The 26,191-nt window shown below is 37.7% G+C and overlaps 1 protein-coding gene across 27 annotated transcripts in view; it reads left to right on the plus strand.

Annotated features, from left to right (window-relative positions):
* Positions 1-65: 65 nt before the first annotated feature.
* LOC143648794 (uncharacterized) overlaps positions 66-26,191 on the plus strand; it is a 130,031-nt gene continuing 103,905 nt past the window's right edge. For 18 of the 27 annotated variants that reach the window (XM_077119276.1, XM_077119293.1, XM_077119275.1 and 15 more), the window contains exons 1-2: positions 71-14,600; positions 16,643-16,709. The gene's annotated coding sequence lies outside the window, so the exon portion shown is untranslated. Of the gene's footprint in view, positions 14,601-15,529; positions 15,761-16,642; positions 16,710-18,845; positions 19,053-26,191 lie in introns of all 27 variants that reach the window. The other 9 variants (XM_077119298.1, XM_077119300.1, XM_077119299.1 and 6 more) reach the window with 7 other exon arrangements.

Raw genomic sequence — 26,191 nt, forward strand, 5'->3', positions numbered from 1 at the left:
TGTGCAAATGTCCGTCTGTGTCTTTGCCCTTAAGTCCTTTGAGTAGATACCTAGCAGTGGTATTGCTGGGTCGTAATCCATTCTGCCATTCTATGTCTTTTGATTGGGAAATTCAGTCCATTACCTTTTAGTGTTATTACTGTTTGGATAATATTTTCCTCTACCATTTTGGCTTTTGTATTATATATATCATATCTGATTTTCCTTCTTTCTACACTTTATTCCATACCTCTCTCTTCTGTCTTTTCGTATCTGACTCTAGTGCTCCCTTTAGTATTTCTTGCAGAGCTGGTCTCTTGGTCACAAATTCTCTCAGTGACTTTTTGTCTATAAATGTTTTAATTTCTTCTTCATTTTTGAAGGACAATTTTGCTGGATATAGAAGTCTTGGTTGGCAGTTTTTCTCTTTTAGTAATTTAAATATATCATCCCACTGTCTTTTAGCTTCCATGGTTTCTGCTGAGAAATCTACACACAGTCTTATTGGGTTTCCCTTGTATGTGACAAATTGTTTTTCTCTTGCTGCTTTCAAGATCCTCTCTTTCTCTTTGACCTCTGACATTCTAACTAGTAAGTGTCTTGGAGAACGCCTATCTGAGTCTATTCTCTTTGGGGTGCGCTGCACTTCTTGGATCTGTAAATTTAGGTCTTTCATAAGAGTTGGGAAATTTCCAGTGATGATTTCTTCCATTAGTTTTTCTCCTCCTTTTCCCTTCTCTTCTCCTTCTGGGACACCCACAACACGTATATTTGTGCACTTCATATTGTCATTCAGTTCCCTGATCCCCTGCTCAAGTTTTTTCATTCTTTTCCCTATAGTTTCTGTTTCTTTTTGGAATTCAGATGTTCCATCCTCCAGTTCACTAATTGTAGCTTCTGTCTCTTTAGATCTACCATTGTAGGTATCCATTGTTTTTTCCATTTTTTCTTCTTTGTCCTTCACTCCCATAAGTTCTGTGATTTGTTTTTTCAGATTTTCTATTTCTTCTTTTTGTTCAGCCCATGTCTTCTTCATGCCCTCCCTCAATTTATTGATTTGGTTTTTGAAGAGTTTTTCCATTTCTGATCGTATATTCAGCATTAGATGTCTCAGCTCCTGTATCTCATTTGAACTATTGGTTTGTTCCTTGGACTGGGCCATATTTTCAATTTTCTGAGCGTCATCCATTATTTTCTGCTGGTGTCTGGGCATTTGATCAGATTTTCCTGGGTGTGGGACCCGGCTGGTTGAAAGGTTTTTCTGTGAAATCTCTAGGCTCTGTTTTTCTTTTCCTGCCCAGTAGGTGGCGCTCGTGGCGCTCGTCTGTCTGCGGGGCCCACCAGTAAAAGATGCTGTGGCTCCTTTAACTTGCCAATCCGAATCTCACAGTCAGCCCGGGAAACCGCATGTGGAGGGGGGGTCGCCGGCCACCACGGCTTGGGGGAGTGCCGGTCCAAATTGCCCAGCTGGCCCGAGACGCCAAGCGTGGCGGGAGGGCCCCGCTATGTAACGTTCCCAGTCAGACCGGGGAGCCACGTGCGTGGAGGGGACCCCAGTCGCCAGCCGCCCCGGCCGGGAAAACACGCGCCCCTCGGGTATCTCACCGCAGCGGATTCTCCCTGCCCGTTCAGCTGTTCCAGAATGGGGTACGCTGTCTTTTTGGTCTCTGTCGTGGCTCCGGGAGCTGTTTCGTATTGTTTCTGTTTCTTTAGTTGCTTTTCTGGAGGAGGAACTAAGACCCGCGCGTCTTACTAAGCCGCCATCTTCTCCGGAAGTCCTGCATTGAATCTTGAATTGACATCTTGACTACATTCAACTTTCCTATCTGTGAGCAAGGAATCTCTTTCCATCTATTTAGGTCATTTTAAATGTCTTTAAGCAAGGTTTTGTAGTTTTCTGTATATAAGTCCTTGACATTCTTGGTTAGGATTATTCCTAGATACCTGATTCTTTTGGTCAGTATTTTGAATGGAATTTTTTCCTTAATTGTTTCCTCAGATACGTCATTGTTTGTGTATAGAAACAGTACTGATTTTTGATCATTAATCTTAAATTCTGCTACTTTGCTGAATTTATTAGCTGAAGTAGCTTTGTCATAGATTTTTCTGGGTTTTCTAAGTACAAGTGTGCTGGTTTGAAAGGAAGTATGCCCCCTAAGAAAAGCCATGTTTTAATATAAATCCCAGTTCATAAAGGTAGAATAATCTGTATTCAATACTGTATGTTTGAAACTGTAATGAGATCATCTCCCTGGTTGATGTGATTTAGTTAAGAATGGTTGTTAAACTGGATTAGGGAATGACATGTCTCCACCCATTTGAGTGGGTCTTGATTAGTTTCTGAAGTCCTATAAAAGAGGAAACATTTTGGAGAATGAGAGATTCAGAGAGAGCAACACTACAAAGCAGAGAGTCCACCAGCCAGCGACCTTTGGAGATGAAGAAGGAAGACACCTCCCGGGGAGCTTCATGAAATAGGAAGCCAGGAGAGAAAGCTAGCAGATGACGCCGTGTTCACCATGTGCCCTTCCAGCTGAGAGAGAAGCCCTGTGTTCACCATGTGCCTTCTCACTTGAGAGAGAAACCCTGAACTTCATCGGCCTTCTTGAACCAAGGTATCTTTCCCTAGATACCTTTGATTGGACATTTCTTTAGACTTGTTTTAATTGGAACATTTTCTCGGCCTTAGAACTGTAAACTTGCAACTCATTAAATTCTCCCTTTTAAAAGCCATTCCGTTTCTGGTATATTGCATTCCAGCAGCTAGCAAACTAGAACAACAAGATTATGTCATCTGCAAATAATGAAACTTTTACTTCTTCCTTTCCTATTTGGGTGCCTTTTATTTCTTTTTCCTGTCTAATCATTACAGCTAGGATTTCTAGTAAGATGTTGAATAATAGTGGTGACAGTGGTTTTCTTTGTTTTGTTCCCAATCTTAGGTGGAATGCCTTCAGTCTCACCATTAAGTATGATGCTGGCTATGGGTTTTTCATATATGCCTTTTATGATATTGAGGACATTTCCTTCAATTCCTACCTTTTGAAATGTTTTTATCAGGAAAGGAAGCTCAATATTGTCGAATTTTTCAGCATCAATCAATATGATCATGTGGTTTTTCCTTTCGTTTGATGTGCTTTATTATGTTGATTGATTTTCTTGTATTGAACCACCTTTGTGTTCTTGGTATAAACCCTACTTGGTCATGATATGTAATTGTTTCAATGTATTATTTGATTTGATTTGATTTGCTAGCATTTTGAGAATTTTTGCCTCTGTGTTCATTAGGGAGATTGGTCTGTAGTTTTCCTTTCTTGTAGCATCTTTATCTGGTTTTGGTATTAAGAGTGATGTTAACTTTATAAAATGAGTTGCATAGCAGTCCTTTTCCCTCAATTTTTTGGGCAAGTTTGAGCAGGATTGGTGTTAGTTCTTTTTGGAATGTTTGATAAAATTCCCCAGTGAAGCTGTCTCCTGGGTTTTTCTTTGTGGAAAGATTTTTTGTACTTTTTTTTTTTCATGGCCAGACACTGGGAATTGAACCTGTTCTGCTGACCCACCATGCCCTGTGTGAAGATTTTTGATGCCTGATTAAACTCTTTATTTGTAATTGATTTGTTGAGGTCATGTATTTCTTCTCAAGACATTATAGGTTGTTCATGTGTTTCCAGAAGTTTGTCCATTCTATCTATCTTCTGTAGTTTGTTGGTATATTTATAGTATTGTCTTATTATTTTTTAAATTTTTTCGGCATCCAGGTAAGGACCCCGTCTCATTTCTTATTTTATTTGCTTTTCTCTTTTTTTTTCTTTTTTAATCTACTAGGGGTCCATTAATTTTACTAATTTTATCAACCAACTTTTTTTTCTGATGCTGTTTTATTGTTTTCCAGTTTGTTTATTTCTGCTCTCATCTTTATTATTTCTCTTCTTTTATTTGCTGTTACTGGGATTAATTTCCTGTTCTGTCTCTAAATTCTCGAGGTAAGCAGGTAAGTCCTCAGTTTTTGTTCATTCTTGTTTTTTAATACAGGCATTTTGGCCAATAAATTTTCCTCTCACCATGGCCTTTGCCACATCCCATAAGTTCTGATATGTTGTATTCTCATTATCATTTGTCTCCAGATATTTACCGATTTCCCTAGCAATTTCTTCTTTGACCCACTGACTATTTACGAGTATGCTGTTTAATCTCCTTATATTTGTGAAATCTCTAGTTCTTGGTGGCTTTTAATTCCCAGCTTCATTCTATCGTGGTCAGAGAAAGTGCTTTGGATAATTTCAGTCTTATCAAATTTATAAAGACTCATTTTGTGTCATAGCATATGATCTATCCTGGAGAATGTTCCATGAATACTAATATCCTGGTATTTTGGGGTGTAATGATCTGTATATATATGTGTGTCTTTTAGGTCTAATGCATTTATCACATAGTTTAGGTTCTGTATGTCCTTACTGATCCTCTGACAGGTTGTTCTATCTATAGTAGAGAGTGACATATTGAAGTCTCCCACTATTATTATTGAAATCTCTGTAGCTCCCTTCAGTTTTGCCAGTGTTTGCCTCATGAGTACTTTGGAGCTCCATAAAGATTTATGATTGTTATTTCCTCTTGGTGAATCGTCCCTTTCTTTAATGTGTAGTGTTCTTCTTTGTCTGTTATGATGTCTTTACATTTAAAGTCTGTATTGTCTGATTTTAGTATAACCACTGCTTTCTTTTGGTTACAGCTTGCATAGAACATCTTGTTCTATCCTTTCACTTTCAAATGATTTGTGTCCTTGGGTCTAAGATGCATCTCTTATAAACAGCATATAGACAGATTAAATTTTTTAATATGTTCTGTCAGGCTGTATCTTTTTAAAAAATATTTTTATTGAGAAGTCTTCACATGCATATATTCCATACATGGTGTTATCAGTGGCTCACAATATCATCACAGTTGTGTGTTCATCACCATGATAATTTTTTAGGACATTTGCATCACTCCAGAAAAAGAAATAAAATGAAAACTCATACACCTCTACACCTTACCATACCCTCTAATTGACCACTAGTATTTCCATCTAAGAAATTTATTTTACCCTCTCTCTCCTCTATTGTTTATTTATCCATTTTTTTTTAACTCATCTGTCCATGCCCTGAACAAAAGAAGCATCATACACAAGATTTTCACAATCACATAGTCACATTGTAAAAACTATATCTTTATACAGTGGTCTTCAAGAATCAAGGCTACTGGAACACAGCTCAGCAGTTTCAGGTACTTCCCTGCAATCGTTCCAAAAATCTGTATCGTTTAATTGGTGAGTTTAGTGCACTAACATTTCTAAGTTGTTACTGTAAAAGCAGTTATTTAATACACCATCTTACCCTTTAGTTTTTAGTTTTCAAATCTGTATATTCATTTCCCTCTCTCTCTCTCTTTTTTTTTTTTTTACTTTTTTTATTGTATAATATAAAATATATAAAAAGCAAAGAAAGAAAAAGATAAGTTTTCAAAGCACTTTTCAACAAGTAGTTACAGGACAGATCCCATTACCATACCATCATCTCAGATTTTTTCTCCTAGCTGTTTCAGAATATAGGAGGCTAAAAGGGATAAATGTTTTTTGTCATCACATTTGACTTTTTTTTTTTTGAGAATTACGTATATACAAAAAAGCAATACATTTCAAAGTACAGCACAACAGTTAGTTGTAGAACAGATTTCAGAGTTTGGTATGGGTTACAATTCTACAATTTTAGGTTTTTACTTCTAGCTGCTCTAGCTACTGGAAACTAAAGAAATACCAATTTAATGATTCAGCAATCATATTTGTTAAACCTTACCTTCTCTGTATAACTCCACCATTACCTTTGATCTTTCTATTCCTCTCTTGAGGGGTGTTTGAGTTATGGACATTCTAACTTTTTCATTTTGAAAGGGTCTATCACTAATATGGGATAGGGAGATAGAAATTGCTGATGTTCTGGAGAAGTTGGGCCGTCCAGATTGGTCCAGTGACCCATCTGGAAACTTACCCTAGTGCATAGAACCTTTGTATAATCTTATGCATTGCCCTAGGTGTTTTTTAGGATTGGCTGGAATGGTTTTAGTTGGGGTTTGGCAAGCTATTGTAGGTTGCGGCGTCTAACTGAACCTTGCCTGAGAGTGACCTCTAGAGTAGCTTCTCCACTCTATTTGAACTCTCTCAGCCACTGATACTTTTTTAGTTATACTTTTCCGTCTTTTGATCAAGATGGCATTGTTGATCCCACGGTGCCAGAGCTGGGCTCAACCCTTGGGAGTCATCTCTTACACCACCAGGGAGACTTTCACCCTGGATGTCATGCCCCACATAGGGGGGAGGGCAATGATTTCACTCACAGAATTGGGCTTAGAGAGAGTGAGGTCACATCTGAGCCACAAAAGAGGTCTTTGGTCATACCTATAGGTAGGCTTCGTTTCTCTGCAACCTACGTAAGCTTTAGAAGAGTAAGCCTCAAGATCAAGGGCTTGACCTATTGATTTGGGTGGCCTTAATGTTTGACACAGTATCAGGGGAAGTCCTGATGGTAAAGTTTAATAGTTCTGTATTTTCTCTTCCATCCCTCAAAGAACTTTGCCAATACTTTCTAATTATCTGCTTAATATATTCTAGGATGTATCCAGGCATTACATTAAGCTATACAGGATTAAAGACCCTCATTCTTATTCTGGGCTCCTTGTATTTCAGTTGTTCAAATGAACTATCCAGACAGATTGCGTTAGATTATGTGCTTAGAAAATTTAGGTTCCAGACAAAATAATCCTTTCTTCTTTTGGTCTCAAAGAATAGGTGTGGTTCTAAAATATAGACATTGTCTTCCTTATCCTTGTGCTCTGAATTACCTTAATCCTGACCTGTTTGGCTTTGTTCTTATCTCTGAATACCAGGGTATAGATACATAAACATCCTCTCAAAATCCAGAAGCAATAATTACCACTCTGCACTCAGTGTGTCTGCTGTGAGAGTTTACAATCTAGGCCCCTGTTTTCTAGTAAGCATTTTCTAAAAGAGACCATAGAATACTGGTTCTTTCATTTCCAGATGTTCCACAGGTTCATTCACATTGTTGCATGTCTCATGACTTCGTTCCTTTTTGTAGCAGTACAATATTTGATCATATGTATACATAATCATTCCACAATCGTTCGCCAATCTACTTCTCATTCAGTTGGTGCGTCCTTCAGCCACCTGCATTCATTAGGTGTCAGGTATAATGTCTATAGTCCATCAACAGTCTCAGTTTTAGATAATTTCATTGTTCCCAAGAGAAAGGTAATCAATAAACACACCCTCACCAAATAGGAAATCTAAACCTCACCTTAACTTTTGTCCCTCCCCCCATGTTATGCCCCTGCTATTACTGTTGTACTGCTGATGTTTTCCTGTTAAACATAGCCCATAGCATGCAATAGCAGTTTTCTCCCTATACCCTGGACTTAAACACTCTTTGTACACGAATCATACCTTTGAAGTAATTCTTGCAAGAGATTATTTATAGTTGTAGTGTTAATCAGTGAAACACATAGGTCTGGACAGCCTCTTTCAATCATGTTCATCTTCAATATAGAATTATAGATCCCCTAGAGAACTGGCTTCACTTCTATCCCCTTACATTCCCGTTCAGCCTCATTAGTTAACTATTCACGTATCTCTAACTTCTGTGTATCTCTAAGTCTCCCATATTCTGTTATATGCCTCCGATTTTCCCTTTACCATGGTCATAAAAGTGGAGTCATACAGTATCTTTCTTTTGTGTCTGGCTTATTTCACTCAACCTTGTGTCCTCAAGGTTCATCTCTCATGTCATGTGCTTCAGGATGACACTTCATCTTACTGCTGCATAATATTACATTGTATGTATATACCAGATTTTGTTAATCCATTCATCTCTTGGTGAGCGTTTGAATTGTTCCCTTCTTTTGGCAATTGTGAATAATGCTGCTATGAACATCGGTGTACAGATGTCTGTGTCACTGCTTTCAGCTCTTCTGGTATATCCAAGTAGCGTAGCTCAATATTTAGTTTCCTAAGAAACTGCCAAACTCTCCTCTTGTGGCTGCACCATTATACATTCCCACCAGCAGTGCATAGTGTCCCAATTTCTTCACATCCTCTTCAACATTTGTCATTTCCTGTTGTTTAATAGCAGCCATTCTTATAAGTGTGAGTGGTATCTCATTGTAGTCTTGATGTAAATTTCCCTTATAGCCAATGAAAATGAACATCTCTTCATTGGCTTTTGAGCCATCTGTATTTACTCTTCAGAAAAATGCCTATTCATATCTTTAGCTCATTTTATAATTTGGTTGTTTGTTCTTTTGTTATTGAGTTGTATGATTTTTTTTATGTATACAGGATATCAAACTTTTGTCTGATGTGTGATTTCCAAATATTTTCTCCCATTGAATTGGCTACCTCTTCACCTTTTTGACCAAGTCTCTTGAGGCCCCAAAGCATTTGATTTTGAGGAGTTCCCATTTATCTGTTTTTTCTTTTGTTTTTTGTGCTTTGGGTATATTTAGGAAGCTACCTCCTATTACTAGGTCTTGAAGATGTTTTCCTGCGTTTTCTTCTAGGAGCTTTATGGTCCTAGTACTTATATTTAGGTATTTGATCTGCTTCGAATCCATTTTTGTACAGAAGGTTAAGGTAAGGGTTCTCTTTTGTTCTTTTGGCCATTGATATCCAGTTCTCCCATGCCCATTTATTGACAACACTATTTTGTCCCTATTTAGTAGAGTTGGGAGCCTTGTCAAAAATCAGTTGACCATAAATTTGACAGTCTGTTTCTGCACTCTCGATTCAATTCCATTGGTCAGTACTTCTGTCTTTGCATATACCATGCTGTTTTGACCAGTGTGACTTTATAATAAGTTTTAAAGTCCAGAAATGTTAATCCTCCCACTTCATTCTTCTTTCTGAGGATGCTTTTAGCTATTCGGGGTTTCTTTCCCTTCCAGATGAACTTGGTAAGTAGCTTTTCCAAGTCTTCAATGTAGGTTATTGGAATTTTGATTGGTACTCCCTTGAATCTGTAGATCATTTTGGGTAGAATTGACATCTTAACTATATTTAACCTTCCTGTCCCTGAGCAGGGTATGGCTTTCCACCTATTTAGGTCTTTGATTTCTTTAACCAATGTTATGTAGTCCTTTATGTCCCTAGTTAAGCTCATTCCTAAGTACTTGATTCTTTTAGTTGCTATTTTGAATGGGGATTTTTTCCTTAACTGACTCCTCAGCTAGCTCATTACTTGTGTATAGGAATGTTACTGATTTGTGCACATTAATTTTATATCCTGCCACCTTGCTGAATTTATTACCTCATGTAACTTTGCTTTAGATTTCTCTGGATCTTCCAAGTATTGTATCATATCATCTGCAAATAATGAGAGTTTTACTTCTTCCTTTTCAAGTTGGATGCCTTTTATTTCTTTGTCCTGCCTGATTGCTCTAGCTAGGACTTCTAGCACAGTGTTGAATACTAGTGGTGACAGTGGGCATCCTTGTCTTCTACCTGATCTTAGGGGAAGGCTTTTAAGTTCTCTCCATTGAGTATGATACTGGTTGTCGGTTTTTCATATATTCCTTTTATCATATTGAGGTAGTTACCTATGATTCCTGTCTTTTGGAATTTTTTATCAGAAAAGGATGCTGAATTTTGTCGAATCCTTTTTCAGCATCAATCAAGATGATCATGTGACCTTTCCCTTTTGATTTCCTAATGTGCTGTATTACATTAATTGATTTTCTTGTGTTGAGCTATACTTGCATTCCTGGTATATATTCCACTTTGTCATGGTGTATTATTCTTTTAATGTGACATTGGATTCAATTTGCTAATATTTTATTGAGAATTTTTGCATCTATGTTCATTAGGGAGATTGGTATGTAGTTTTCCTTTCTTATAGCATCTTTACCTGGTTTTGATATTAAAATGATAGTAGCTTCATAAAATGAATTAGAATTCCTTTTTTCCTCAATTTTTTGGAAAAATTTGAACAGAATTGTTGTTAGTTCTTTCTGGAATGTTTGCTAAAATTCCCCTGTGAAGCCATCTGGTCCTGGGCTTTTCTTTGTTGGAAGACTTTTGATGACTGATTGAATCTCTTTACTTGTGATTGGTTTGTTGAGATCTTCTATTTCTTCCTGAGTCAGTGTAGCTTGTTTGTGCGTCTCCAGGAATTTGTCCATTTCATCTAAGTTGTCTAGTTTGTTGGCGTATAGTCATTCATAGTATCCTCTTATGACTTCTTTTATTTCTTTAGGGTCTCTGGTAACGCACCCCTTCTCATTTTTTATTTTGTTTATTTGCATCCTCTCTCTTTTTTTCTTTGTCAGTCTTGTTAGTGGCCTATCAATTTTATTGATCTTCTCAAAGAACCAACTTTTGGTTTTATTGATTCTTTCTACTGTGCTTTTGTTCTGCCATTCATTTATCTCTGCTTTGATCTTTGTTATTTCTCTTCTATTTGCTTTGGGAGTAGTTTACTGTTCTTTCTCAAGTTCCTCCAGGTTTGCTGTCAAGGCCTCGATTTTTGCTCTTTCTTGTTTTTTAATATAGGCATTTAAGTCAATAAATTTCCTTCTCAGCACAACCTTTGCCGAATTCCTTAAGTTCTGATAAGTTGTCTCATTTTCATTCATCACCTGATGGCTGCTGATTTCTCTAGCAATTTCATCTTGGACCCACTGATTGTTTAACAATGTGTTATCTAATCTCCATATATTTGTGAATGTTCTCATTCTTTGGTGATTATTGAGATCCAGCTTCATCCCATTGTGATCAGAGAAAGGCTTTGAATAATTTCAGTATTTTAAAATGTATAAAGAACTGTTTTGTGCCCCAACATATGATCTATCCTGGAGAATATTACACTAGCAGTGGAGAAGAGTGTATAATCTTGTGCTTTGGGGTATAATGACCTATGTATTTCTATTAGGTCTAATTTGTTTATCAAGTTATTTATCTTCTCTATTTCCTTATTGATCTTCTGTCTGGTTGTTCTATCTATAGAGGAGAATGGTGTGTTGAAGTCTCCTACTGTTATTGTTGAAACTTCTATTGCTCCCTTCAGTTTTGCCAATGTCTGTTTCATGTTCTTTGGAGCTCCTGATTGGGAGCATAAACATTTATCATTGTTATATCTTCTTGGTGAATTGAGCCTTTAAGTAGTGTCCTCTTTGTCTCTTATGGTATCATTACATGTAAAGTCTATTTTGTCCGATGTTAGTGTAGCTACTCCTGCTTTCTTTTGGTTACAACTTGTGTGGAAAATCTTTTTCTAGCCTTTCACTTTCAGTCTATTTGTATCCTTGTGTCTAAGATGAGTCTCTTGTAAGCAGCATATAGCTGGATTGTTTCTTAATCCATTTTGCCAATCTGTATCTTTTAACTGGTAAATTTAGTCCTTTAACATTCAAAGTTATTACTGAAAAGGTGTTTCTTGATTCCACCATCTTATCTTTTTATTTTATTTGTCAGATCTATATATTCTTTTCCCTCTTTCTCTTTGTCTTCTTTAAATTACCCTTAGTGGTACTCTTCAATTCTGTGCCCTCCTCCAGACTTCCCTCTCCTGTCTTTTTTTTCAGCTGGCAGAACTCCTATTAGTATTTCTTGTAGGGCCAATCTCTTGTTGACAACATCTTTCAGGACTACTTTGTCTGTGAAAGCTTTAATCTCCCCCTCAAGTTTAGTTTGGTATGCACTTTTTTTTTCTTGTTTGTTTGTTTTTTGGCATGGGCAGGCACCAGGAATAGAACCCGGGTCTTCAGCATGGCAGGCAAGAACTCTGCCACTGAGCCACCATGGCCCACCCCACCCCCTCAATTTTAAAGGACAGTTTAGCTGGGTATAGAATTCTTGGCTGGAAGTCTGTCTCTTTCAGGATCTTGAATATATCATACCACTGCCTTCTCGCCTCCAGGGTACTAGTTGAGTAGTCAGAATTCTGTCTTATTTAATTTCCATTTATGTAGTAGATTGTTTCTCTCTTGCCTCTTTCAGGATTTTCTGCTTCTCTTTCGACAGACTGATTAGTGTGTGCCTTGAAGTCCCGTTTGGATTTATTCTGTTTGAAGTTCTTTGGGTTTCTTTGACTTGTATATTTATGTCCTTTATGAGGGTTGGGAAGTTTTCCACCATGATATCCTCAACTACTCTTCCTAGCCCAATACTCCTCTCTTCTCCTGGGGCACCAGTGATTCTTATATTTGTGCGCTTCATTTTGTGTATCATTTCTCTGAGTTCCCATTCATTTTTTTCCATCTTTTTTGCCATTTGCTGTTTTGAGTCTTTGAAATCAATTATCCTGTCCTCTATATCACTTATTCTTTCTTCTGTCTCTTCAGATCTGATGTTGTGTGCCTCTAGTATGTTTTTTATTTGGTCAACAGAGTCTTTAATCTCTGTGTTTTCCGCTGTTTTTCTATTTATACTTTCAAATTCGTCTTTGTGCTTTTGTACTGTTTCTTGATCTCCTTTGCTACCCACTTATTTTATTAAGTACAGTTGTATGAACATCTTTGATTAGTTCCAGTGTCTATCTCCTCAGCTGTTTTAATTTGGTCTTTAGGCAGGGCCATATCTGTCTGCATTGTGATATGCTTAGTGATCTTCTCTGTCTTCATCGCTGGTAGATATCTTGATTATTTACTTTGGGAGTTGATTTCTTTTAGTAGTCTAAGGCCTTGTGTTTGTGGGATGGTTGTACAGCAGGGAGCAGGGCAAGGGGTGGAGCACTCAGTGTGGTGATTTGTTTCAGGACAGGTAATGGGCCTAGATTGGGGGTGTTACACTGGTGCTTGTGAACATGTGTGCCCAGCGGCCCGGGAGGATATAGCTGTGCAGGTGTACTGATCTGGGGGACATAACCCTGGTGTGCACTGGTCTATGGCATGGGGCCTTTTGTGCGCATGCATAGAGCTGTGGCAGCAGGATGGTATTATTCCTTCATGGATTGGGGGCATATGTGACCCAGCTGTGCAGGTTGGCTCTTAGAGCTGAAAAGTGAGGCTGAGGGCTGTGTGCACGCATGGTTCTAGGACTGCTGTAACATGTAGTTTCCAGAGCTGAATGACATGATTGGGGGTCCGTGTGCATGCATGGGCCTGGGAGTGCTACAAACGGATGTGCTGAGCTCAGGGAGGGTGGGGTGAGGCTGTGCCACACAATGGGCAGGGGAGTGGGGGAGGGATGGGAGGTATCCTAGGTATGAAAGTTAGTGCCTGTGACATTTATGCACTGGTAACACCCTGCAGGGAACAGGAAGGGGGTTAGTGCTTGGGAGGGGTGTAGGAGAGTTGGGTTGTGCTGCACTCTGGGTGGGGATGGGGGGCAGGTACGTGCACTGGGGACTGGTGGGGTGGGGCACGTGGAATTGGAGTGGGTGAGGTGGTTCAGGTGTGTGGGGTGTGGGGTGAGTCGCTGGTCATGGGGCTGCCCCGGTGAGGGTAGTGCACCCAAGGAATGCAGCCTGCTTACCTCCGAGTCCTGTATACCTGTCTGTGCTCTCCCACGGGCTCCACTGTTCTGTGGCTCCACTCCAGGCTCCAGCCCTCTGCCTCTCAGTTCCTCGGCCTCTGCACTCAGGGCTGCCACATGTGGTGCAGAAGGTTTTCCCAGGTCAGCTGCACTCCCAAATTGCTGCCTCAGTCACCCTCTTATCCCTTCTCTATTTGTTCATTTTTAGAATTTTTTTTAATTAACCAGTATTTTAGATGTAAGCCTTGGTCATTATATATGTTTCATTTATCTCCTCGATCTATTTGTCTTGCCTCTTTCTCTATTAATGGAACCTTTTGATTAACAGAAATTGTTAATTTTAATGCAGTTCAGCTTATTAAACTTCTGCTTTTTGGTTAGTAATTTTCATGTCCTGCTTATGAAACCATAAGGATAATTTTCCTGCTTTATCTTCTGGAGGCATTGTTGTTTTTACCTTTGATGATTAGATCTAAAATCCTTATGGATTTGGGCAGATGGCATTTTTGTGTGTGTAAGATGAGGGTAGAATACCTTATTGGATATGCAGTTCACCAAGTACCATTTATTGTCACTACTTTCAGCCAGCCATTGCAGCCATAAAAATAAACTTCCTCTCAAATAGTAATATTATGCCATCAGAGTAAGCATTAAATACTTACTGAAGGTGCTCATGTAAATATCTAATGGTGGTTTGATTTTCAAATTTTAAGAAATTTACATTAATGGTTATATTAATGTGGGGTTTGAAACATTTTAAACCAAAGTTCCAAAAAATTATGAGATCCAAAAGGAGTAGTATTCAGTTTTCCTGGTTAAGTTAGAGCATTTTGAGCTGCAGCCAGTTTTTATTTGTAGCACTCATCTGTTTAAATGACTTTTTCTGCTAATGGTGTTTATTTTATTGTGTCATCCCTAAAGTTAGAGCATAAACTGTAGAATTAATTTTTAGATGTTTATTTTTCAGGAAATGTATTGATAGTAAATTTCAATTGGATTCAACTAATAGTGGAAAAAACAAGAGAGATGGAGATTTTGAAGGCACAGATGAATCCATTTTTGGAAAGAAGCCCAGGGTAGAAGAGTCAGTAACTGAAGACTTAAGGTAGTATTTCCATTGTCATAAATGTTGGGAGCTCTTAATTTGGGAGGTTTTGAAAATTGCTTATGTTTATGTTTTATGAAAGTTTTTGCTTAGTGAAATGAAGATAAATGTTCTTTATGTACTCTTACAAACATAGATATAGGACATTTATATAAATTTGGGGGCATTGGGAGACTAGAACAGACTCATATATATATATTTTTTATTGTGAACAACAAACATACGAACATTCTTCACATGTTTACAATCAGTGGCTCATAATATCAACACATAAGTTGTGTATTCATCACCATGATCATTTTTTTAACGTTTGCATCTCTCCAGCAGAAGAAATAAAGAAGAGAAAAGAAAAATCTCATACATCCTACGCCCCATACCCCTCCCTCTCACTGCCCACTAGTACTTCAGTCAATTCAATTTATTTTAACCTTTGTTCCCCCTATTTTGTATATTTCTTCACCATATTTTTTACCCATCTGTCCATTCCATAGATACAAAAGAGCATCAGACATAAAGTTTTCACAGTCACACAGTCACATTGCAAAAGCTATATCATACAATCATCTTCAAGAAACATGGCTACTGGAATACACCTCTACATTTTCAAGTACTTCCTGCTAGCCACTCTAATATACCATAAACTAAAAAGGGGATATCTGTATAATACATAAGAATAACCTCTAGGATAGCCTCTTAACTCTGTTTGAAATCTCTCAGCTGCTGGCACTTTATTCTGTCTCATTTCTCTCTTCCCCCTTTTGGATGAGAAGGTTTTCTCAGTCCCTTGATGCTGAGTCACAGCTCTTACTAGGATTTCTGTCACACGTTGACAGGGAGGTTTGTATCCCTGGGAGTCATCAGACTCGTCTTTAAATACTTTGGAGTATATTTAGAGAAAGGATCTTGAAGCCTAATTTTTTTATTTAAAGGAGAAAAGACATGTTTCTTTTATTTGTGAAATACCATAAGAAGACAATCCCTGGAGAAGAATGAAATAAAAGGAAGGAATAAAATTGATCTATTTGAAGGAATCAGTGAAAAGGAACATGGGGAGGAATTAAATTATCAGTGTCCCATGCAGCAGCAAATGGAATGGCTGTGAGCCTCAAGACCCCTGAAGCAGTAGAGTGGCCCATGGATATATGTGGACAAATTAGCTGGTATTTCTCTGATTTTGAAAGATGGAACTTTCTATAACTTAGTTTCATTTCTTATGTCGACCTATTTTCTGATGGTGGCTTTGTTTCTCCTTTCTTGCGTCTCCTATGTTATCTTGGCACTACCATGAAGAAATTTACTGTTCTTAGAAATTTTTTTTTAACTGATTAGCTATTGTAGCTAGCAAAATTGGCTACTTAAATGGTGGTAGATGTGCCATTGGAATATTTAAGATGCACTGTGTGCCCAAACCAGTAGAATAGGTTACACATAATATTGATATTTAAAGTCAGTGCTGTTTATTGTCGTGATTCTCAGGTTTTATCCAAAATATGATATTTGTAAAAATTAGAAGTACATAAAATAAGAGAATAATATAGTCCAGAATTACATCTATTTTTCTTCAGTTTATCTATAATCTGTGTCCTTTCGTGGCCTAAACAGAGAATTTAGCTGAATATAATTTTGAAAATCATATAAGAATCAGACACACTACTACAAAAGTAGGCTTGTTTATTTTATACTTTCTGTCATGTATTAGTTTTTATAATCACCTTTGTGTTTTGATGTAGTGACGGTGCTTTGTAGAGTTGTTTTTTATTCGGGATAGTTATTGGCTCTAACCTGATATAATTGTTTTAATAATCCATCTAGCAGTCTATTTCATCTGTATTTGTTATCAAGGGTATTAGCTATTTTGAATTCTTAACACGTAAAATATATAATGTGAAATTTTTTCAAATATTCTTAACAGTAAAAGTTCTTCCAGTTTGGAGTAATTATAATCAGCAGTGTCATTTTTCTTAACAATGCATTTGGGAGACTTACCTAATTATAGAAAAATAATTTATTTTTGTATAACTTAAAATTTTTTTCTTTTTAAGTTTGGCAGACCTGATGCCTAGAGTCAAGGTACAAGCAGTTGAAACTGTCGAAGGGTATACACATGAGGTAAGCACAAACAGCATACACTAGTTGGTGTTATAAATATTTAATATTATTTAATATTAAGTTTAGTATATTATAAGTATATTAAAAATACAAAGATTTTTCTTTGAAGTGTTTAGTGTAACAGTCAACCAAAAATTTAGCCTTGAGGATCTCTAAAATATTAAACAGTTTCGGTTGCATGCACATAGTCTGGTAAAGTTGCTAGGTCTTTATAATCACACCTGAGATCACATCCTCGCCCACCACTTTTATTAACTACAGTCCTGGATAATTTCTTTCACTTCTTTGAACAGTGCATTTTAATTTGGGATAATGGGATCTACTTAATAAGTTGGTTTTAAAGATTATATGAAAAATTGGGTAAAGTATCCAGCACAAATTAGGTGTTAATGCTTGTTCATTCCTGTACTCCTAAGATCAAGTAGCAGAAGTTTCCTTTTTCCCATCTTGTTCTGTTTCATGTCTTGCTCGTGCAAATTGCATTTTCTTTGTAAAAGTGCTCACTGATAATGTATATAGTAGCCATTTAGCTGTGAATGTTTATAAATTTAGGACAGGGAACTTTGACACTGTTTCCTTCTATTAAGCCTTATATCATTATGATAGAACCTTACAAGTTCTAGTTTCAGGTAGTTGGAGAGTCTTATAAAAAGTCTCTGTTGAATAAGCAAAGAAATTCCAAATGAACAAAAATGGCTCTTGATATAGCTTTAGGACCTTATCTTTTAAAATCCCCGTTTTTCTACTGAAAATCCCTTATGTTCCTTCCTTTAGAAATAGCATTTAGGTTTGCAAAATTAATCATTTTTACTTATTTGCTGAATACTTATATTGTATCCTGTTTGATGCTCTGAGGTTCCAAAAGACAAAACAAAGCAATAAAAGAAACAAGCCCTACTCCAAGAGATTAGAAGCTTTTATCCTCTTTCCCTTCTAATCCTCCATTGTCACCTCCTTTCACTTTCTTAGCAACTAACTTTACTTTTGTCTTCATGTGGAGGACTGAAGAAATTGAGTTGGAGTATCCTCTGATTATAATCTCTTTCACAAGCCTGTCTGCATTAGTCCTATGTATCAAAGGAAATGATACTTTGCCTACCAAGCTAAGAAGAATTGCTCTGCCAGTGCTGTTGCTCCTGCCTCGACAGACACTTTGATTATTCCATTTCCCTTTTCTATTTCTACAGTCTCATTTTATTCTGTTTGCCTTTTTCTATCAGTTTATAAACATGGAAAAGGTTCTCTTTTGTTTTAGGCTACTTACGGCTGCTGTGTTATTTTTCTTCTTGTTTTTTTTTTTTAACTTTTTTTATTGTATAGTATAACATATATACAAAACAAAGACAAAAACAATGGTTTTCAAAGCAGTTTTCAACAAGTAGTTATAGGACAGATCCCAGAGTTTGGCCTGGGCTACTATACCATCATCTCAGATTTTTCCTTCTAGCTGCTCCAGAATATAGGAGACTAGAAGGAATAAATACTTGCTGGTCATCACGATAGACTTTTTTTCTTTTTGGTGAAAAATGACGTCTGTACAAAAAAGCAATAAATTTCAAAGCACAGCACAACAGTTAGTTGTAGAACAGATTTCAGAGTTTGACATGGATTACAATTCCACAATTTTAGGCTTTTTACTTCTAGCTGCTCCAAGATTTTGGATACTAAAAGAGATATCACTTTAATGATTCAGCAATCATATTCATTTGTTAAATCCTATCTTCTCTATATGACTCCACGATCACCTTTAATCTTTCTAGCCCTCTCTTTAGAGGGTGTTTGGGCTATGGCCATTCTAACATTTTTATGTTGGAAGGGTCTGTCACTAATATGGGGTAGGGAAATGGAATGATATGATGTTCTGGAGAGGCTGGGCCCTCTAGGTTTCAGGACTTATCTGGTCCAGGGACCCATCTGGAGGTTGTAGGTTTCTGGAAAGTTACAGTAGTTCATGGAACACTAGTGTTCTTTAGGATTGTCTGGAGCGACCTGGTTGGGGTTTGGCAGGTTGTAATAGGTAGCAGTGTCTAACCGAAGCTTGCAAAAGAGCATCCTCCAGAGAAGCCTCTCGACTCTGTTTGAACTTTCTCTCACTGCTACTCTATTAGTTATACTTCTTTTACCCCTTTTGTTCAGGATGGAGTTGTTGATCCCACGGTACCAGGACGAGATTCATCCCTTGGAGTCATCCACACATCACCAGGGAGATTTTCACCCTGATGTCATGTCCTACATAGCAAGGAGGGCGATGATTTGACTTGCAGAGTTGGGCTTAGAGACAGTGAGGCCGCATGTGAGCGACAAAAGAGGTCCTCCAGAGGTCACTCTTGGGCATACCTATAGGTAGGCTAAGCTTCTCCACTGCCTACTTAAGCTTCACAAGAGTAAGCCTCAAGATGAGGGACATGGCCTATTGATTTGGGTGTCCCTAAGTTTGACATAGTATCAGGGGATTTCCTGATGGTAACGTTTGTTAGTTCCCTATTTTTTCTCCCATCCCTCAAGGGACTTGGCCACTACTTTTTTTTTTAATTGATGAACCAGAACAACATACAAACATGAATATTTTTGACATACAAACATTCCATATATGGTGTACAATCAGTGGCTCACAGTATCATCACACAATACTATTCATCACTGTGATCATTTTTTAGAACATTTGCATCACTCGAAAAAGAAAGAAAAAGAAAAAACTCATACATACATACCCCTTACCCCTCCCTCTCATTGACCATTAGTATTTCCATCTACCCAGTGTATTTTAACCTTTGTTCCCCCTCTTTTTCTATACCCCTTACTACTCCTTTTCATTGATCACTAGTATTTCAATCTACTCAATTTATCTTAACATTTGTTCCCATATTATTTATTTATTTTTAATCCATATTTTTTACTCATCTGTCCATACTGTAGATAAAAGGAGCATTGGACACGAGGTTTTCACGGTCACACAGTCACATTGCAAAAGCTGTATCATTATACATTCATCTTCAAGAAACATGGCTATTAGAACACAGCTCTACAGTTTCAGTCACTTCCCTCTAGCCTCTCTAATACACCTTAAACTAAAGAAGGGGATATTTATATAATGTATAAGAATAACCTCCAGGACAACCTCTTGATGCTGTTGAAATCTCTCAGTCACTGACACTTTATTTTGTCTCATTTCTCTCTTCCCCCTTTTGAATGAGAGGTTTTCTCAATTTGTTGATACTGAGATCCAGCTCATTCTAGGATTTCTGTCCCACATTGCCAGGGAGGTTTACACCCCTGGGAGTCATGTCCCAGGTAGAGCGGGGAAGGGTAGTGAGTTTGCTTGCCATGTTGGCTGAGAGAGAAATAGGCCACATCTGAGTAACAAAAAGAGGTTCTCTGGGGGTGACTCTTATGCCTCATTTTAAGTAGGCTTAACCTATCCTTTGTGGGGATAAGTTTCATATGAATAAACCCCAAGATTGAGGGCTCAGCCTATTGATTTGGTTGCCCCCACTGCTTTTGAGAATATCAGGAATTCTCCAAATGGGGAAGTTGAATTTTCCCCCTTTCTCACCATTCCCCCAAAGGGACTTTGCAAATACTTCTTTATTTACTGCTGAAATCACTCTGGGATTCATTGGGGCATCACACTGGACAAACCTACAAAACCTCAGGCCCTATTCAAGGTTCCATATACTTAATGGTGTTCAATTGACCTGTCCATATAAGTTATATTAGGAAATAAACTATTCAAAATATAAATTTTGTACCAAATAAACATATTTTGCTTTATTCTCACACGGAAGTTGAAGTTTTAAAACATGAATGGCCATCTATTTTCACCACCCTGCTATATTGACATTCCTTTGTTCTTCCTCATGCAAAAACATTTTTTAATTTCTACATTTAGTCACTATCATTGTACACTGTAGGCATTCCTAGATTATACCATCTCAGTCTCTATTGTCTATCTTTGTCTGGGTCATATGTGCCCCCAGCCCTCCTCCCATCATTCTCACATTCAGCTTCATTCAGTGTACTTACATTATTGTGCTGTAATCAGGTAGTATTGTACCATCCATTTCTGAATTTTTACAGTCAGTCCTTTTGCACAATTTGTATCACTTCAGCTCTTATTACCCAATATCTACCCTGTTTCTATCTCCTGATGACTCCTGATCCTATCTGAAATTCTCCAAGTTCATTCAATGTTAGTTCATATCAGTGAGACCATCTACTACTTGTCCTTTTGTTTCTGGCTCATCTCACTCAGAGATGATGATGTCCTCAGGGTCCATCCATGTTATTACATGCTTCATGACTTTATTCTCTCTTACAACTGTGTAATATTCCACCATCTGTATATACCATAACTTGTTCAGTCACTCGTCTGTTGATGGACATTGGGCTGTTTCCATGTCTTTGGCCAATACTTTTTTTATTAGTAATTTTTTAATTAAAAAAATATAACAGCGAACAAACACAAACATTCGTAACATATCATTCCATTCTACATATATAATCAGTAATTCACAATATCATCACATAATTGCATGTTCATCATCATGATCATCTTAGAACATTTGCATCAATTCAGAAAAAGAAATAAAAAGAAAACAGAAAAAAATTCCTATATACCGTACTCCTTACCCCTCCCTTTCATTGATCCACTAGCATTTCAATTTCTAAATTTAACATTTGTTCTCCCTATTATTTATTTTTATTCTGTGTGTTTTATTCATCTGTTGATAAGGTAGATAAAACGGGCATCAGACCTAAGGTTTTCACAATCACAGACTCACATGGTGAAAGCTATATCATTGCTGCGTATATTCGTAACTGTCTCCTCTTATCTGCCTTAACATGCCCTGACATGTCCCAACATCTCTTAATCTTGCAGGCCCTGCCAATCTAGTCCTCTGCCTAGCAACTCCTGAGCATATATCATACTAACCTTTTACCCCTTCCTCATTGGACCATGTGCACTCCTCACCTCACCGCTCATTATAATACATTACTTCACTTTTGTTTAACACACCCCCTAACCAATCCACATACTACATGACACCATACCAGCTGCCCATCAAAGCTTCTCCACCCCCGTTAACTCCCCCTCACCAACCCTTTATATTCCATGTGTTTCCACCTGTCGGGAGCCTAGCCTGTAAGCCTTGCCATCCAGCTAGGTCCCGCGAGCCACCTATGCAATAAACTACTGCTATTATTCTTTAGTCTCGGTTTATTGTGCTCGCGCCCCTCCAGACCTTCGAGCCCCGTGGTCTCGGCTGACGCCGCTCTCCAGCCGAACCACATCCGAGGATGAGACCCCAGTGCGGTCGGGCTAGGCAAGCCCGGACACCGCATATCATCATCCAATCAATTTCAAGAAACATGGCTACTGGAACACAGCTCTACATTTTCAGGCAGTTCCCTCCAGCCTCTTCATTACATCTTAACTAACAAGGTTATATCTGTTTAATGTGTAAGAATAACCTCCAGGATTACCTCCTGACTCTGGAATCTCTCAGCCATTAACATTTTATTTTGTCTCATTTTGCTCTTCCCCCTTTTGGTCAAGATAAGATTTTCTCAATCCCTTGATGCTGAGTCCCAGCTCATTCTAGGATTTTGTCGCACATTGCCAGGAAGATCCACACCCCTAGGAGTCATGTCCCACTTGGACAGGGGGAGGGTGATGAGTTTGCTTGTTGTGTTGGCTGGAGAGAGATGGCCAATACTTTTTGATTATTTGCTTAATACACTCTAGGATGTATCCAGGCATTACATTAGGCTATACAGCATTAAAGGATCTCTTATTCTACGCTCCCTGTGTTTCAGTTGTTCAAATGAGTTATACAGATAGTTTGAGTTAGATTATGTGTTACAGAAAATTTTGATTCCAAACTAAATGAACTTTTCTTTGATCTCAAAAAGTATGTATGCTTCTAAAATATAGATGTGTCTTTCTCACTTTCCTGTATTCTGAATTACTTTAACCACAACCTGTCAGCTTCAATCTTATCTCTAAGTATCAGGTTTTATATATATATATAAAACAGCCTCTCGAAATCCAGAAATAATAATTACCGCTTTGGACTAAGTGTGTCTGCCTTAAAAACTTACAGTCGAGGCCCCTGTTTTCTTTTTTTTTTTTAATTTTTTATTAATTAAAAAAAATTACAAGAAACACAAACATTCCCAACACATACACTCAGCAATTCACAATATCATCACATAGTTGCATATTCATCGTCCTGATCATTTCCCGGAACATTAGCATCAATTCAGAAAAAGAAATAAAAAGACAACAGAAAAATATAACAGAGAAAAGAAAAAAAAAATTTTACATGCCATACCCCTTACTGATCCCTTTCATTGATCACTAGCATTTCAAACTAAATCTATTTTAACATTTGTTCCCCCTATTATTTATTTTTATTCCATATGTTCCTCTCATCTGTTGACAAGGTAGATAAAAGCAGTATCAGATACAAGGTTTTCACAATCACACAGTCACATTGTGAAAGCTATATCATTATACAGTCATCATCAAGAAACATGGCTACTGGAACACAGCTCTACATTTTCAGGCAGTTCCCTCCAGCCTCTCCATTACATCTTGGATAACAAGGTGATATCTACTTAATGCATAAGAATAACTTCCAGGATAACCTCTCGACTCTGTTTGAAATCTCTCAGCCATTGACACTTTGTCTCATTTCAGTCTTCCCCCTTTTGGTTGAGAAGGTTTTCTCAATCCCTTGATGCTGGGTCTCAGCTCATTCTAGAGTTTTTCTCAATCCCTTGATGCTGAATCTCAGCTCATTCTGGGATTTCTGTCCCATGTTACTAGGAAGATCTACACCACTGGTGGTCATGTCCCACATAGACAGGGGGAGGGTGGTGAGTCTGCTTGCTGTGTTGGCTGGAGAGAGAGGCCACATCTGAGCAACAAAAGAGGTTCTCTTGGGGGTGACTCTTGGGCTTAATTTTAAGTTGGCTTGACCTATCCCCTGTGGGGTTAAGTTTCATATGAACAAACCCCAAGACTGGGGGCTCAGCCTATAACTTTGGTTGTACACACTGCTTGTGAGAATATCAAGAATTCAACTTGGGGAAATTGAGTTTTCCCCCATTCTCACCATTCCCCAAAGGGGACTTTGCAAATACTTTTCCACTTACTGATCAAATCACTCTGGGATTCATCAGGGCATCACCTGGACAAACCAACAAAATCTCATATCCTATACAAAGTTCCATGTACTTAAGGTGTTCAATCAACTATCTACATAGGTTGTATTAGGAGATGCACTAGTCAAAGTATAGATTTGTACCAAATAAACATTTTTTGCTTTAGTCTCACACATTAGTTGAAATTTTTAGATATTAAGTACCATCTATTTTCAGCACACTGCAGTAATGACATTCTTTTGTTCTTCCTCATGCAAAAACATTTTTTAAATTTGTACATTTAGTCACTATCATTATACACTCTAGGCATTCCTAGATTACACCATCTCAGTCTTTATCATCTATCTTTCTTTGTGATTTCATTTATGCCCCAGACCTCTTCTCTCTATCATTCTCATATGCAGCTTCATTCAGTGTTTTAACATAATTGTATTACAGTTAGGTAATATTGTGCTGTCCATTTCTGAGTTTTTATATCCAGTCCTGTTGCACAGTCTGTATCCCTTCAGCTCCAGTTATCCAATATCTTACCCAATTTCTATCTCCTGATGGTCTCTGTTACCAAGGAAATATTCCAAGTTTATTCACTAATGTCAGTTCATGTCAGTGAGACCATACAGTATTTGTCCTTTTGTTTCTGGCTAATCACACTCAGCATAATGTCCTTAAGGTCCATTCATGTTGTTACATACTTCATAACTTTATTCTGTCTTACAGCTTCATGATATTCCATCTTATGTAAATGTCACAGTTTGTTTAGCCAACTGTCTGTTGATGGACATTTTGGCTGTTTCCATCTCTTGGTAATTGTTAATAATGCTGCTATAAACATTGATGTGTAAATGTCCATTTGTGTCCTTGGCCTCATGTCCTTTGAGTAGAGATAGCGTATAGATGGGTCCTGGTTTTTAATCCATTCTGCCAAACTATGTCTTTTGATTGGAGAGTTTAATCCATTAACATTCAGTGTTACTACTGCATGGGTAGCACTTTCTTCTACTATTTTGCCTTCTGGATTTTATATGTCATATCTAATTTTCCTTCTTTTTATCTTTACTCATAGTCTTTCTTTCTACACTCTTCTCCACACCTCTCTCTTTGTCTTCATATCTGTCTCTAGTGTTCCCTTTAGTATTTCTTGCAGAGCTGGTCTCTTGGTCACAAAATCTCTCAGTGATTTTTTGTCTGAAAATGTTTTAATTTCTCCCTCATTTTTTTTTTTCACATGGGCAGGCACCGGGAATCGAACCTGGGTCCTTAGGCATAGCAGACAAGCATTCTTGCCTGCTGAGCCACCGTGGCCTGCCCTCCCTCATTTTTGAAGGGCAGTTTTGCTGGATATAGAACTCTTGGTTGGCAGTTTTTCTCTTTTAATAATTTAAATATATTATCCCATTGTCTTCTCGCCTCCATGGTTTCTGCTGAGAGATCTGTGTATAGTCTTATTGGGCTTCCCTTGTATGTGATGGATTGCCTTTCTCTTGCTGCTTTCAAGATCCTCTCTTTCTCTTTGACCTCTGACATTCTGATTATTAAATGTCTTGGAGTATGTCTGTTTGGATCTCTTCTCTTTGGGGTATGCTGCACTTCTTGGATGTGTAATTTTAAGTCTTTCATAAGAGTTGGGAAATTTTCAGTGGTAATTTCCTCCATTAGTTTTTCTCCTCCTTTTCCCTTCTCTTCTCCTTCTGGGACACCCACAACATGTATATTCATGCGCTTCATATTGCCTTTCAATTCCCTGTGTCCCTGCTCATATTTTTCCATTTTTTTTCCTATAGTTTCTGTTTCTTGTTGGATTTCAGATGTTCTGTCCTCCAGTTCAGAAATCCTATGTTCTGTCTCTTGAAATCTACCGTTGTAGATTTCCAGTGTTTTTTTCATCTCTTCTACTGTGTCTTTCATTCCCATAAGTTCTGTGATTTGTTTTTTCAGACTTTCAGTTTCTTCTTTTTGTTCTTTCCTTGCCTTCTTTATATCCTCCCTCAATTCATTGATTTGGTTTTTGATGAGGTTTTCCATGTCTGTTTGTACATTCTGAATTAATTGTTTTAGCTCCTGTATGTCATTTGAATTGTTGGTTTGTTCCTTTGACTGGGCCATAGCTTCAATTTTCCTAGTGTGATTTGTTATTTTTTGCTGGCATCTAGGCATTTAATTACCTTAATTAGTTTATTCTGGAGATTGCTTTCACTACTTTTATCTAGGGTTTTCTTGCTGGATGAATTTGTTGTCTGTTTTTTGACATTCCATTCAGCTTTATCTGGACCTTTAGCTTAAGTTTTGTTTAACAGAGGAGAATTTTTCAGCTC

This window comes from Tamandua tetradactyla, chromosome 10 (assembly GCF_023851605.1).
Source record: "Tamandua tetradactyla isolate mTamTet1 chromosome 10, mTamTet1.pri, whole genome shotgun sequence".
Classification (NCBI taxonomy): Eukaryota; Metazoa; Chordata; class Mammalia; order Pilosa; family Myrmecophagidae; genus Tamandua; species Tamandua tetradactyla.